The following is a 16,500-nucleotide window of genomic DNA, read 5'->3' as shown; positions in this document are numbered from 1 at the left end:
ATTAGATTTTTAAGAGATATGGCATATGAGTTTTATGCACTACTACGTTATGCTGCCATAAATGAGAATTTGTGGATCATTTACTCGTTGTTTTAAAAACATATGCATTTCTTTCTTCTGCAGAACACAAAAAAAAAAGATATTTTGAAGAATGTTGGGTATCAGTTCCAACTGCATGACTTAAACTGCATATCTTCTGTCATGTTTCACAAAAGAAATAAAAGTATACAGTTTTGGATTTGGAATGACAGCAAGTAAATTATGACATCATTTGAAATTTTTTGTGTGAAATACCCCTCCAACAGTTTTTTTAGCTATATTCTATCTTGGAGCTTGACAGCGATGGTCACAATGAATTGTTAGAAGAAATTCACCTTTCGCAAAAAAATAACAACGTAGGAACTCATACAGGTTTGGGACAACTTGAGAGTGAATAAATTATGACAGAGTTTTTATTTTAAGGTGAACTATGCCTTTAAACGGTCCGATGAGCATCAGTTGAGCAGCAAGAATTCAACATCTCCATTTCCATACAGGCCTGTGTGTTTTCAGATAAACAGAGAGCAGGAAATGAGCCTTGCGACTGTGTGCCTGTCTGGACTTTATGAGGGGCAAAACAATCATCACTCACTCTCTCACCACGGTCATTCACTTTCCCTCGGCTGTTGTCTGCCTTCTGCGTCCTCCGCTCAGTCTGCCAGCCCGACGGCGCGTTATAACAGTTTCATGAGCTGACAAAGGCCAGAAGGGTCACAGTTAGGTGACAATGAGGTTTATATCACCTTGACTGATGCACTGCCCACAAACACTCAGTTTTCATTAAACTCATCATATAAACAGACAAGCTTTTCATTATTGCAATCTTGGGTTTCGGACAAACACAGATTGCCAAATGAACCCAAGCCTCGCCAAGTTCTGCCAGAGCACAACGGAAAACCAAACAGGCACTTAAGCAAACCAAAAGTGACACAGACACTAAATGATTCCACACTGAGGGGACAGCATTCAAACCACTCATTCTAATATCCAAAAATCAAAAGTCTATCATTATTTACTCATCCTTAAGTCGTTCCAAACCCACACGAATTTCATTTTTCTGTTAAGCATTAAAACTTAAGATTTCAAGCATATTCTTAAAAATGCTCTGCAGTCTACACTTTTCCATATAACAAGTGATGGTTGCTGTAATTCTCCAAAAAGACAAAACAACACCACAAAAAAAGTATCTTATATGGCTGCATGATTTGGGGACAAAAAACAAATTGTGATTTTACTGATAAAAAAAAATAAAATAGTGATTGCGATTTTAAAAAATTACTATAAAATAAAATGTGGCCAAAACTTTTGCAATAATAATAATAATAGTAATAATAATAATAAATTATTATTATTATTATTGTTGTTGCTGTTACTAAATAAAATGTTAAAATAAGAATTGTTTTTAAAAAGAAAGAGTATTTAAAGGGATAGTTCACCAAAAAATTATTTTGTCATCATTTACTGAGCCTTATATTAAATGAAATCAAAATAAAACTGAAATCGCGATTATGGCTTGATTAATTGTGTAGCCCTTATATATGACTGACTTTTCTGGGGGGGAAAAATAAGCAGGATGTTTCTTCCATATAATAAAAGTGAATGGGGACAAGAGGCTGTCAAGCTCCAAAAAGGACAAAAAAGCACTACAAAAGCAGTCCAAATCAATCTTGCACTATTTTCCAGCCTTCTGAAGCCACATGAACACATTACGTGAGGAATAGACTGAATTTAAGTCGTTATTCACTAAATTGTTGCTTGTCAGTCATGGTCACCATTCACAGTATGGAAAAGAGGAGTTGCACACTGTTATAAATATCTCCTTTAGCACTCCACAGAAAAACAAAATCACAGAGGTTTGGAAAAACACAAGGGTGAATACATAATGACAAAATATTCATTTTTGTGTGAACTAATCCTTTAAGGAGTCAAGTATCCAGTAACACAGCAGACAACACAAGGCATCAGGGACATTAAGACAATCCTCTAAATAACACTGCTTGTGACAAACATCCAATTTTCCAGTTAGGGGACAACCTTTCTACGGATCGCCAGTCATACTTGTCATCTGTCCAGCCGCATTTACCTCCTACAGTTACGCCCCGTCTCCTGTTAGAGCTTTTCCTTGCTAAATATCATGTAAGAGGGGCTGGAGCCAAATTCTCCCTCTCTTTCCTCTTCAGCCACAGATGCGGCAAACGGTGCAATCTGCCAATCTCCATGAGTCATCCAGCACTGTTAATTATGTACCCTAAGGAGTAGAATTGATTAGCGAGGGTCTCAAACTGATTTAACTTGTTATTTGAGACTATATAAAGCGTGGGCCTAAACATTGCCATTTAGTCACATTCACTAAGCGCTGTCGTTACTCAGAATACTACTTTGCCAAGTCACACAGACTGGATCTGTGGACAGAGAAACAGAGATAGGATAAATGATGTTGTATGCGTTTCAAGGGGAAGAGGTGTTGTATAATTAATTACTCAATCATAGACGAGTCCCCATGGGGTGACTAGAATGTCAATCAGTATGGCAAGCCTACAACTAAACTGTTAGCACAAGAACAGAGGTGCAAACTAAACGTCAAGCCATTAATGGAAGCATAGATAAAACACACAGTACCGTTCAAAAGTTTGGGGTCTGTAAGTTTTGCTCACCAAGACTGCATTTATTTGATTAAAAATACAGTAATACTGTAAAATACTATTACAGTTTAAAATAAATGTTTTTTATTTGAATATATCGTATAACGTAATTTATTCCTAGGACAGAAAAGCTGAATTTTCAGCATTATTAGTGTCAAATGATCCTTCAGAAATTATTATAATAGGCCGATTTGCTGCCCAAGAAACATTTCTTGTTATTATCAATGTTGAAAACAGTTATGCTGCTTAATATGTTTGGGGATACCATGATATAGAATTCTTATATGAATAGAAAGTTCAAAAGAACAGCATTTATGTATGTATGTATGCATGTATTGTGTTGTATTGTATTGTATTGTATTTTAAAACATCCTTGCTGGATAAAAGTATTAATTTCTTAAAGGGGTCATATGATGTTGCTAAAAAGAACATTATTTTGTGTATTTGGTGTAATGAAATGTGTTTATGCGGTTTAAGGTAAAAAAAAAAAAACACATTATGTTCCACATACTGTACATTATTGTTTCTCCTCTATGCCCCGCCTTTCTGAAACGCGTCGATTTTTACAAAACTCATCGGTCTGAAAAACGAGGTGTGCTCTGATTGGCCAGCTATCCAATGCGTTATGATTGGCCGAATACCTCAAGTGTGTGAAGGAAATGTTACGCCCCGATCCACAGCGCTAAGTTGATGTATTTCCTTAGCGACCAGCACGGATCAGCTCCAGGCATGACGAAGCGGATATCGTCCTTTTTGGAAGGTCAAACAAAGTTGTTTCGCTTTCACAACGAAACACAGCGCCTTCACGACACGGCGGCGGCGGCAACAACAATACTACAGTGAGAATAAAAGTTACGCCTTCTTTCTTTACGTGAACATTTGGGCGGCGTTATGCAAATCTTCCCACATAGTGACGTAGACATGTGGGGGCGTGTTAGAACGAGCCATTTTAGGTAGGCGTGGTTGACTCTTAACTTTTATAAAGAATATCTCTTTGGATTTGAGACTTTAGTCTTTGCAACTTTACAGATCTTCTTTATGCACCAAGAGCTTGTAACACTCCAAAGAGAAAGGAAAAATTGAAATCGCATCATATGACCCCTTTAAAAAAATATTAAAAAAAGCTCCAAACGTTTGAACATTCACACTTCACCCCAAAATCCAAAAAGAAAGTAAGAACTTATATTTGGTAATACAAAAACATTTTTTAATCTATCATTTTTAGGACCATCACTTTTTTGCATTTCTATATGTTTTTGCTTTTTACTAAAAGTTTTTTTTTAATCCAACCATAAAATCTAATTATCATTATGCATTTGGACATTTTTTGTAGACCTAATTCTCAATAATGATTTTCATCAGATTATCATCAGTGTAATAGAATGATTTGATTTGAATCAGCAAATATAAAGCCATCACATTTTTTTTTATTTTGCATTACAGTAATGAGAATGTATGAAAACCATGAGAGCTGAGTGGAAAATGGCATTACATTACATTACATTCAATCTGAGCAGCTGAGTCCTTAGCCATCTTCAAGAAAGACCAAATAAAGTAGTTTCGCTTTCACAACGAAACACAGCACCTTCACGACATGGCTGCAGCGTCAACAATACTACAGTGAGAATAAAAGTTACGCCTTCTTTCTTTATGTGAACATTTGGGCGGTGTTATGCAAATCTTCCCACATAGTGAGGTAGGTATGTGGGGGCGTGTTAGAACGAGCCATTTTAGGTAGGCGTGGTTGACTCTTAACTTTTATAAAGAATATCTCTTTGGATTTGAGACTTTAGTCTTTGCAACTTTACAGATCTTCTTTATGCACCAAGAGCTTGTAACACTCCAAAGAGAAAGGAAAAATTGAAATCGCATCATATGACCCCTTTAAAAAAATATTTAAAAAAGCTCCAAACGTTTGAACATTCACACTTCACCCCAAAATCCAAAAAGAAAGTAAGAACTTATATTTGGTAATACAAAAACATTTTTTAATCTATCATTTTTAGGACCATCACTTTTTTGCATTTCTATATGTTTTTGCTTTTTACTAAAAGTTTTTTTTTAATCCAACCATAAAATCTAATTATCATTATGCATTTGGACATTTTTTGTAGACCTAATTCTCAATAATGATTTTCATCAGATTATCATCAGTGTAATAGAATGATTTGATTTGAATCAGCAAATATAAAGCCATCACATTTTTTTTTATTTTGCATTACAGTAATGAGAATGTATGAAAACCATGAGAGCTGAGTGGAAAATGGCATTACATTACATTACATTCAATCTGAGCAGCTGAGTCCTTAGCCATCTTCAAGAATCGGCTAAAAACACATCTCTTCCATCTTTATTTGACCCTCTAACGCTAACACTCTCTATTCTAATTCTATTCTATTTCAATAAAATTATATTTCTAATTCTATTTCCAAAAAAACCTTGCCCCTTTTAAACTTTCACTCTATTCATTTACTAACTACTTGTTTTCTTTAAAAAAAACCTAACACTAGCTTCTCTATTCTTTTTGTATTCTATCGGTTTTCTTTTTATTTATTATACATTAACAAAAAGCAAAAAAGGCCTCTAACACTAGCTTTTTCTATTCTATCTGTTTTCTTTTTATTTATTATATAATAAAAAAAAAAACTTGCTACGTGTGCTGTGTTAAGCTAACTGAGACTTGTTATAGCACTTGCGTATCATTGCTCTTTTGTTGATTTTGATTGCTTCTATTGTCCTCATTTGTAAGTCGCTTTGGATAGAAGCGTCTGCTAAATGGCTAAATGTAAATGTAATGTAAATGTAACATTTGCATCAAACTTAAGTCACAAAACAGAAAATCTTAACAGACTTTTAAAAAGCTTCCTTTTCTTTAAACAGTATATTTATCATTTCTTTCATTGATGAAATGAGACCCTTGACGTGAAGAAAAAAAATCAAGAAAAGCAAAAATGTTAAAAAGTGCTATATAAAACAGCACAAAACCCCAAACATGGTGTGCACATTATTTTTTTGTTTGTTCGCAGAAGTCAAAAAGTGCACAACAGGGGTCGTGCAAGACTGGATTAACTATCTGCTGCCAAGTTCTCAGAAAGCTGCTTTGACCTTCTTCCTGTGGGGCCTGGAATTTACAAGGTCTGAGCACCGGTCCTTGAGAGCCGGAATGTGGAAAGACGAGCGAGCTTCCTACAGACTGTGATTAAAGGCTGGATTTATATGCCTGTGCATGATGCCACATGTTAAAGCTTCAACCACCAGCTATGTGTGACAGCTGCCCAGACCGACAGCATGATATAACCACCAGCGGACAACACAGTCATCATTACTCCGCTCAGAACATAAAAACAACATTACTATAACCTCATCCTCATTTCTGATAAGAGAATGCCTACTTTGTGCTACAACCAAAAGTTACAGAATCAATATTATCCGTTTTGATTAAGTCAGTTGACCATTTTTAAAGAATTTTCATGAAAGGAAAGGTTAATTTCAAAATGTATATTATTATTTTAACATATAAAGCATTTTGATTGAGGGGACCCCCAAACGTAAAGAAACTACAGCCAATCTCAAAAAATAAGGTCTATATGAACTAGAGAAGAAGCACTACTTGGAAAAAGCAACAAAATCCTGCAAAAGGAAATATATGATTACTGAAATAAATAAATAAATACATAAATACATCATAGAACAACTCTTAAAGGAAAAGTTCACCTAAAAATTAAAATTGGCTGAAAATACTCACCCTCGGGCCATCCAAGATGTAGATGAGTTTGTTTCTAAATCAGAACAGGTTTGGAGAAATTTAGCATTAAATCAAATGCTCACCAATGGAGTGAATGGGTGCCATCAGAATGACAGTCAAAACTACTGATAAAAATGTCACAATAATCTATGACGTGCATTCAGTCCATCAATTAAAATCTTGTGAAGTGAAAAGCTGCATGTTTGTATTAAACAAATCCATCATAAAGGCATTTTAAACCATTACTTCTGGCCAAAATACAAGTCCATAATCCATAATAACACTTCCTCCAGTCCTGTTTTCCTCTCACATCAAAATCCTCAGACATGTTTGTTTAGAACTGGTTTGGACTGTTTTCACTTGTAAATGGTGCTTGATCTCTGCATATTTCTCCCCTGTTTCAGACTAGACTTTTTCACCGGAGAAAGCAATATTGTGGATTATGGATTTGTATTTTAACCAGAACAACTTGGTTCCTACCTTAATGTTGAATTTGCTTATTACAAACATGCAGCTTTGTGCTTTACAAGATGTTTACTGATGGACTAGAGTGGTGTGGATTATTGTGATGTTTTTATCAGCTGTTTGGACTCTCATTCTGATGGCACCCATTCACTGCAGAGGATCCATTGTTGAGCAAGTGATGCAAAATTTCTCAAAATTTGCATGAGAAAACAAACTCATCTACATGTTGGATAGCCTGAGGGTGAGTAAATTCTCAGCAAATTTTCATTTTTGGGTGAACTGTCCCTTTAAATGACACAAATCTGACACAAGTATCACCAGTCATGTATGTGGGATAATAACTTCCACTCAGAGAACAGAACACAACACACGCTGTTTATTGGTTGAAACTTTACAAGTAACATATATCTATGATGTTCAACCAGGAGTTGCGACAATCATCTTTTTATCTAATACTGTACAAATTAATCAGTTGTTTGAATCATTTAAGGTGCAAAAAACTACCAAATCCCAAAACGTCTCATGAAAATGTGTAAAAAAATGACACTGGTAATCAGTGGTGGACAGAAACGGAGTAGTTTTAATTCGTTACTGTACATTGAGTACTTTTGTACTTTCACTCGAGTAAAATTGAAAAAGGAGTCCTTTTACTTTTACTGGAGTAATATTGTATTATATGTATCTGTACTTTTACTCAAGTACTTGATTTGTGTACTTCGTCAACCACTGCTGGTAATGAAAACTGATATACTGATCATAGTTGACCCTGTCAACATGTCAAACTGTGTCAACTCTGTTTCCAAAGAACTGCTGCAGTGTCAACACACTCTCTCTCATACTCATATACAAACATATACATATATTATGATAACAAGCTGTAGTTTATTATGATTTTAATAACATTTAAAACATTCTTTTACTGACAGAACTTTCAAATCTTTTAAAATATCACTTCAAAATCAAATTTTCAAAATGATAAAAGCGCACATTTTATGGAATTACCATTACATAGTCCAGCCCAAAATGCCTTAATTATAACCTAAAATATGTTAGCTTATTAAAAATATATCTTTATGATTCTCCATAACCTGCAGGTATGAAGAAAACGCATAAAATGAAACGTGACACAACTACTCCGAGACGAGTTGCGACTCAACACACATACACATATATACACATACACACACATTCACTGTTTTGATTGTTTCATCTGATCGCCCACAAGTTTCTTTCTCTTACTGAAGCGATCAGTGAATTTAAGGATAAAATTACTGGAGAACGCATGCGAATCGCCGCTCACCTCCCAGCAGCTCCACCGCGATCGGACGCAACGCTCCGGACTTTATTCCCGTTGGAGAGCGCGCCAAAGACGGATCCACTCGCCGACGGATTCCGCCATACTGGATTGTGGCGAGCGGATCACGTGTCGAGTCCCCGGCGCATGTCCTCCAGAGGCGGGCGCTCACAGTCAGTCGAGCCCGCCGTCTTCATGTTCTCACATGGGATGGGAAGAACTGAACGATTCCGATTCCTTAACAGTGCCACTAACGATTCTTTTGAGGAACAACTATTTGAAATAAGAAATGGAGTTCTTGTATAGGCCTATTGCAGCCCTTTGCATTAGAATTAGCCTATAGATCATTACAGATTTCAACATATATCAGATATAACTAATAGGAAATAAATTTAATCTAATTCTTTCAAAATGGCTGTCGTGACTTTCTAAAGGCGATATAAATACAATAATTGGTCCTAACTATAATGTTAAAAAAGCAAACCTATATTTCATTTTTTCATTCACTTTTATAACGTACCACTGACTACAACAAAACTCATGTTGTATATCTTTAACTACACATATCAACAACCAATCATCTGAATTAAGTTTCAAGAATAGGCTATATCAACTGTTCTTTTGAATCCGTCATGACGAAAATAATACTCGATAAATTGATTAAATTCATTCAGCAACAGCAAGGCGATTTAAGTGTTTAGGTGTTTTCATTCACTAAAAAGAACCAGTTCGTTCGGCAGTCGGTGGCGTCGACTCTAAGAGTCATTTATTCAAGAATCGAACCATACTGTTGATGCTGTATGTTTTTGATTCACTAAAAAGAACCGATTCTTAAGAGTCATTGATTCGGGAATCCAACTACACTTGTCGCTGTAGGCTATGTCCCACCCTGTAGATTCAATAAATTCACTGCATGTTAGCGTATAAAAAAAACATAAAAATAAACATGAAATAAAATTTATTGTTGATAGCTACACAAACATTAATATAAAAACAAAGATATGTTCTTTGAATTGTACTGGGTGCCTAGGCCTATTATCATGCAACACCTGAACATAATTTAAGAATTAAAAAATTATGATTCTCAGACTTGCAATCAATTATTAAGGGGTTCCTTAAAAGGTTTGCTGAAATTGGGCACTGGAAAAGTCATGGGAATTGTCTTTTAAAAAAATAATGGAAATTAATATACAAATGCAGCTTGCGCAAACAAATAAATCTCTATTAATGGCTTGCACGGTTTTCCCATTTTTATGTTGCATGAATACTACTATTTGTATTATTAATTTTACTATTTTTGGCTGAACTATTGAAGATAAAGATCACCAAACATAACATATTAATAGGTCTATGGTCAAAATATTTGATACATGCTGTACACGTATATATGTGAAATCTGGTGTGAATGTGAAAAAAGGCCTTTAACACTAGCTTGCTCTATTCTTTTTCTATTCTATCTGTTTTCTTTTTATTTATTATATAATAAAAAATAAAAAAAACTTGCTCCATGTACTGCATTAAGCTAACTGAGACTTGTTATAGCACTTGCGTATCATTGCTCTTTTGTTGATTTGGATTGCTTCCATTGTCCTCATTTGTAAGTCGCTTTGGATAAAAGCATCTGCTAAATGACTAAATGTAAATTTAAATCTCTCTTTCTTTCTCTCTTACACACACACACACACACATCTGTTCTCAGCTGAATGTGCCTGATAGTGCTTGACCGTCATGTGAATGTAAAGTGATGTTGTGGTGGCCACTGTTTCTCAGGTTGCCCCGTCTAATACTCAGAGGACTATAGAGTTTCATTGAGTACAGAGACCCACTGATCATTTAGATTGTCTTGTATGATACCAAGCAAATGGGCCTTTTTGTGTCCTAATCCTCACATATACACGCAGGGCCGTCCTTAGGGGGGTGCAACTGGTGCGGTCTTCTTTTATTTCCGTGTACTTAAAACCATATATATTTCATATTTTTTGTTATTAATTTCAGGCCCTATTTTGCACCCTGTTCATGTAAAATGCCTATTACTATAAATAGTACTAGATTCAAGTACTAGTACTAGATGAGCCTTAATAAAACATGCAGATTGTGTTATTCCTGTGGCTGTAACGCTTGCTCAGAGCGAGCTGTTTGGCAGAACGATCTGCTGCAGTTTGCGCATGAGTGTCCTGTGTTTAGCAACAGAATTTCAAGCCATTACACCTGGCTTGGTGACAATAATTATCACTTCCAAGCAAATGTAACTAACCTAATTACTGTCTACAGAGTTGTCAAGCTTCAAAATCTGAACATGAAAACAAAAACAAGAAGGCAAATTAGCTCAATTAGATGCCAAGAGGAAAACGCACTGTTGTTACGTGCTGTTGTTATGATACGAGTCATTTTTCACTTCTTGATGACTTTCCTCCTTTCATCTTTTCTCTGTTCTTCATCAGAAGAACTGCAATCACACTCGACCACAGAAGAAAACATTCTGCAGCAAACTGATAGAAACAGAATCCTTCTACTGATAAAGCCAGCCAGATGCTTCTGTGATGACAATCAGCTGTGCACTTTCCTGTTGATGGAGGCAAAACACACACCAAGTCTTATGGAGGTTTTTGATCCACTAAAGTCATCCGCTGGATCTGCGTCTCTCCATCAATGGCACTTTTAACTGTTCAAGATGCTTTGAGGTAGCTAATGTTGAGCAGCATAACTGAGGTTTGGAAACACTTACTGTGGTCACTCCAGTGTCTAGCGGTGCCATGGGAATAGAGCTTCATTTCTGTGGTATTAGTGCAAAAGAAAACATTACAAAGGCCATTGTGAGAACAAAGCTTTTCTTGTGCAGTTTAAAGGAATAGTTAAACCAAAAATGAACGTTGTCATCATTTACTCGCCATGTTGTTCTGTCCCCATAATTTCTTCCATTAAATGCTACAGCAGTCCGAACGGTTATTTTCCACACGACGACAAATCATTGTGACTGCGACTTTCAAGCCCCAAAAATGACAAAACGCAACACCACAGTATTCTGAAAATAGTCAATACAACTTGTGTACTATATTCCAAGTCTTTTGCAACCATGCAACAACTACCAAAAATTAAAGCTGTCATTCATTGATAATCTTGCTGGTGTTCAGTTCAAAAACAATTAAAAAAAAAGATTTTTTTTCATTTAAAGGGCCGTTCACACAGAGACACTGGCAGTGGAATGGAGAAAAAGGACAAGGCCATGAAAAGTTGAACTTCTTTTAATTTACGCCATGTTTTTAGAATGCCATAATGTGCAAGACGTTGTAAAAGACACAAGACATGAGTGCAATTGTCGAACACATCCGTCTAGCAAATTTACATTTACAATGGGGAATGTTGTTTTGAAATGTCTCCTATCAGGGTTGCCAGGTTGATAGGAGACCTGGCCAATTGCTACTCAAACCTAGCCCAAAACTAGCCCAATCGCATTTTGAGGGGTAAAATACACATTCCCCTGGTAAAATTCGTATTCCAGGGACTAAATATCACGTTATTGGGGTCACTTTAACCTGCGGACATGAAAAATAACCTGCGGCAACAGCGTTAAAGTAGTCCAATTCCGTGGGAAAACTGCAGACTTGGCAACACTGCTCACCAAGGCTGCATTTATTTGATCAAAAATATAGTAACAATATAATAACAAGCAATATTCTGAAATATTATTAGAATTGAAAATAACTATTTTCTATTTGTATATATTTAAAAATGCAATTTATTCCTATGATGCAAAGCAGAATTTTCAGTATCATTACTCCAGTCTTCAGCTTCACATGATCCTTCGGAAATTATACTAATATGCTGATTGTCTGCTCAAGAACCATTCGTATTATTATCAATGTTAACTTTAAGAATAAACCACATTACAAATCCTGACGCTGTATTTTTCCCCAACTTGCGGCAATGTCAGTTCATCCAGAAAACAAAATGATCTCACCCAAAGTGTTTCTGCTGTTTTCTGCACTTTGTGCTCGAGCTCTCCAGGTAGTAATTAGATTACAGTGAATCCAGGAATTTGTTTACATTCAGAAATGAGCCTGTCACGTTTTTAACTGCATGCTGCACTTTTGGGGCCCGTCTGCCATTTGTCACTGTAATTAACCAGAGAGACTGAACTCCGAGCATGTACAGCACATTATGTACCTCGCGCCTGAGAGCGGAGGAGAAGCTCAAACGTTCTCTCGATTAATAACACCGGATGTGGGAGCTTCAGACTGATGAATCTCTGATTCAGTAAATGTCAGTGTTATGCAGAGCAGCCACAGACAACAACGGCTCTTAGCGTCTGACCACATAGGTCACCGGAGATGGCGGGCGGGGGTTTGCAGGGGAAACGCATGCATTGGGTGGAACGAGCTGATAAACCGCTGTTTGTGCCACACTATTTATCTCTGCTTTGCAGGGGCCGTATACAAACCCCATTATATTGTGGTAATTGTGGAAGAATTCATATAGTTTCAGCTGACAGAATGTAAGCTTTCATTGAAGAATTGCTCATTGATCAGACTATTTGTAAGTTGTAGAGATCAGAGGGTTAAAGCCCAGGTGAGAGGAAGTTTTTATCTGGTACAGTTTAAAGGGGTCATATGATGCGAATTCAATTTTTCCTTTCTCTTTGAAGTGTTACAAGCTCTTGGTGCATAAAGAAGATCTGTAAAGTTGCAAAGACTAAAGTCTCAAATCCAAAGAGATATTCTTTATAAAAGTTAAGTCAACCACGCCTACCTAAAACAACTCATTCTAACACGCCCCCACATGTCTACGTCACTATGTGGGAACATTTGCATAACGCCGCCCAAATGTTCACGCAAAGAAAGAAGGCGTAACTTTTATTCTCGCTGTAGTATTGATGCCGCCATGTCGAGACGCTGTGTGTTTCGTTGTGAAAGCAAAACTACTTTGTTTAAACGCGAGTTTTGAGCAGTGTAGGGTAGCGCTTGTTGTTTGTCATTTCTCCGATCACAAATGCAGACAGGGTTTTATGTTTACGCGGCGCGATGCAACGCAATGCGTAAAAAGACAGTATAAGTCATTATAATCCGTAATTATGTCCCCACTGGATGCAACAAATGCCTCGTTTATAATGGGTTTTAATGTTTTGTCTCGTCGTGCCGGGACAAGGCATCACAGTATGGTAAGGAGCGTAACATTTCCATCACACACTTGAGGTATTCGGCCAATCACAACGCACTGGATAGCTGGCCAATCAGAGCACACCTCGCTTTTCAGACCGATGAGCTTTGTAAAAATTGACGCGTTTCAGAAAGGCAGGGGCAGGGCATAGAGGAGAAACAATAATGTACAATGTGAATTAGAAGAAAGTACAAAACCTAAACGTAAAGGAAAAGTCAAACACTGATATGATACAAAGTCATACAAATTATTACAAGTTACCATAAGAGTGATAGATAGACAGTTGTTCTGTTAGTGGCTACTAGGCAGCTGATGATTGTTTTGAGTAGATATTCAGACGTTGCTAGGTGGTTACTATACAGACAGACAGACAGACAGACAGACAGACAGAAAAGGAAAAGTCAAACACTGATATGATACAAAGTCATACAAATTATTACAAGTTACCATAAGAGTGATAGATAGACAGTTGTTCTGTTAGTGGCTACTAGGCAGCTGATGATTGTTTTGAGTAGATATTCAGACGTTGCTAGGTGGTTACTATACAGACAGACAGACAGACAGACAGACAGACAGACAGACAGACAGACAGACAGACAGACAGACAGACAGACAGACAGACAGATAGATAGATAGATAGATAGATAGATAGATAGATAAACAGAACTTAAGTTTTTACAGAGTTTGTTGACTCTGCGAAGCCACCATCAAAAGAGAAGAAGTGTGCACATCTGACTCTTGAGCAGGACCACCGTTTCGTCTCTGGATGTTTTGCACCTTTAAAGAGCTTCAGTAAGAAGGGCATTTTTGTCTCTGCAGCTCTTCTAAGCCATTCCCAAAAAGAGAGGCCATTCTTTTGGAAACGGACATCTATTAACCCCCTCAACAGTGTGCAATGCATGAGAGGCTGAATCCCCAGCCACTGCGCTCCATCAACACATTCTGATGTTGGACCGTGATCTCTTCAAGCTTTCATCTCGTCTCTGCTGTTCCTGGTGGCAGTGCTGAAAGCTCCTCGGGGACGGCTTGTTGACAGCTATTTCTGCACCGTGCCGGGCTCTGCTGTTTGTTTGTTCTACACATCTGACAAACCGAATCCCGTCTCCCACAGGTTTCTCTTATATAAGGGAGCCAATTAGTGCAGACACTCCTAACAGGATGTGAACAGGACTGTCCCAACATTAGGCTGTGGGCTAGACATCTGATAAAGGATACAGACTAATACTGGCCTCATTAAAAAAAAGTCGGAGCGCATTTACATAATTAGATTGCATAATTCAATTTTTTCCAGTATTTTTGTGGGAGGGAGCACTGAACAGCAATGGTTTATGAAGATGCAAGAGACATCCCAGCTAACAATAATGTTTTAAGAATGTGTTCCTAATGTTCTCATAAAGTTATTAAAATGTTATTTCTGATTGTTCTAAGTTCCAAAAATCCATATTAAAAAAAAAATGTTTTAATGTTTTTTTTATATCAACATTCTGAAAAAATTAACTCAAAATAAAATAATTAAAAAACTATTTTAAAAAATGCAAATGATTCAACCTAAAACTCTGCTGTTTAATAAAGTTTATGAAGTTACTGTTGATACATCCTAGCTGAAAATAATGTCTTAAGAATGTTCTCTTAACTTTCTAATGAAGTTATGAAAACACTATTTCTGAGTGTTCTGTTTAAGTTCCAAACATCCCGATTTTTTAATGTTTTAAGAATGTTTATCCTTGGTTATAACAATATTCTGGAAAAAAAGAAACAAACTAAAAACTAAATAAAATTAAATAAATTAAATAATATATATATATATATATATATATATATAATAAAATGAGTTTTATTTAATGACTTGTGGTATAACCAAATAAACATGTAAATATTAAATATATTAAAAATAATGATTTATATATATTTAAAATAATTACTTACCCTTTGGACTTTATGACAGTTTTATCACATTTCCTGTTTTCTTGAGGAGGATTTGGACACATTGAATGGTCATTGTATGTAAAAGAGCTGTGTATGGTTCTTAAAAATTTCTACTGTTATAGAAAAAATAGTCCAAGTTGGCACACCACAGCTCCAAAAGTAGAAAAATATTTATGTTCTCACCACAGGTGATGTTTCGAGCCTACAAGCTCTTCAGGCTCGAAACGTCACCTGTGGTGAGAACATAACTAAATATTTTTCTACTTTTGGAGCTGTGGTGTGCCAACTTTGCTCTTCCTGTCTGACATTGTTTGTGGTTGAGCACCCACATTGAGCTTTTGGCCTGCTGGATGTGCGCACTTTGATTGTAATCTTTATAGAAGATTAAAATTACAACAAATGGGAAACAACATTAAAGTGAGTAAATAATGCCAGAATTTTCATTCATTGCTTTGATAAAAGGTACTACACTGTATGCTTATTATTTCATTGCAAGAATGAAGTGACAGTACAATGTACTATAACAGTAATGTATTAAATTATTGTGTGACAGATCCTCTCATAGTTTAACACTTGTCTATATAAAACTGCATTATTATCTACAGTACATACAGTAGCCATTATGTTTTAAAAGGGCAAGCAATTGTGACTGATGACGCTGATCTGTTAATGCACTGAGCTAAACATCAAATCTTATTTATACACATAAGTCCTGCGAAAATGTCCAAAATGAGGCTTAAATGAAGCTAAAAGCCTGAAAGAAAAAAATATAAACCAGTTTAGTGATTCAGTGCTTTTTGTATATTGCAATGTCATTTGCATGACTGTAAATCATAATGGGATAAATTCTATAGCAAAAAGCTTTCATGCTGATGTTGAAAAATTTGAATAAAATGGGACTGACAAATGCACAATATTCATAACAGTGAATAATCGCTCACCTAGAGGATCCTTTCAGAAAAAAACACTTTGACGATATTCTGCTCATTATAACAGTCAGAATCAGAAAGAGCACATCCCTCGAGATAGAGATTTAACCTCTCAGGAGATAACAAAATTGGCTCATTTGTACAGAAAGAATAATGGTGTCCAGGCAAGGAGGATGTCAGGATGCATGCTGTGTTCACTATTAACAAGTAAATGCAACACTCAGGGCCATAACACATCCGCACAACACAAATAAGATGTTGCTTTTGCTCCCATAATCTAATAAAACCCTTTCTGAATCACCTAAT

The 16,500-nt window shown here is 36.2% G+C and overlaps 1 protein-coding gene across 1 annotated transcript in view; it reads right to left on the bottom strand.

Annotated features, from left to right (window-relative positions):
- hdac4 (histone deacetylase 4) overlaps positions 1–8,369 on the bottom strand; it is a 261,791-nt gene extending 253,422 nt beyond the window's left edge. Inside the window, exon 1 of the mRNA XM_016554337.1 lies at positions 8,192–8,369. The gene's annotated coding sequence lies outside the window, so the exon portion shown is untranslated. The remainder of the gene's footprint in view (positions 1–8,191) is intronic.
- Positions 8,370–16,500: the final 8,131 nt, after the last annotated feature.

This window comes from Sinocyclocheilus rhinocerous, unplaced genomic scaffold (genome assembly GCF_001515625.1).
Source record: "Sinocyclocheilus rhinocerous isolate Xijiao unplaced genomic scaffold, SAMN03320098_v1.1 scaffold2541, whole genome shotgun sequence".
NCBI lineage: Eukaryota > Metazoa > Chordata > Actinopteri > Cypriniformes > Cyprinidae > Sinocyclocheilus > Sinocyclocheilus rhinocerous.
This window is presented reverse-complemented; position numbering and strand designations above follow the sequence as displayed.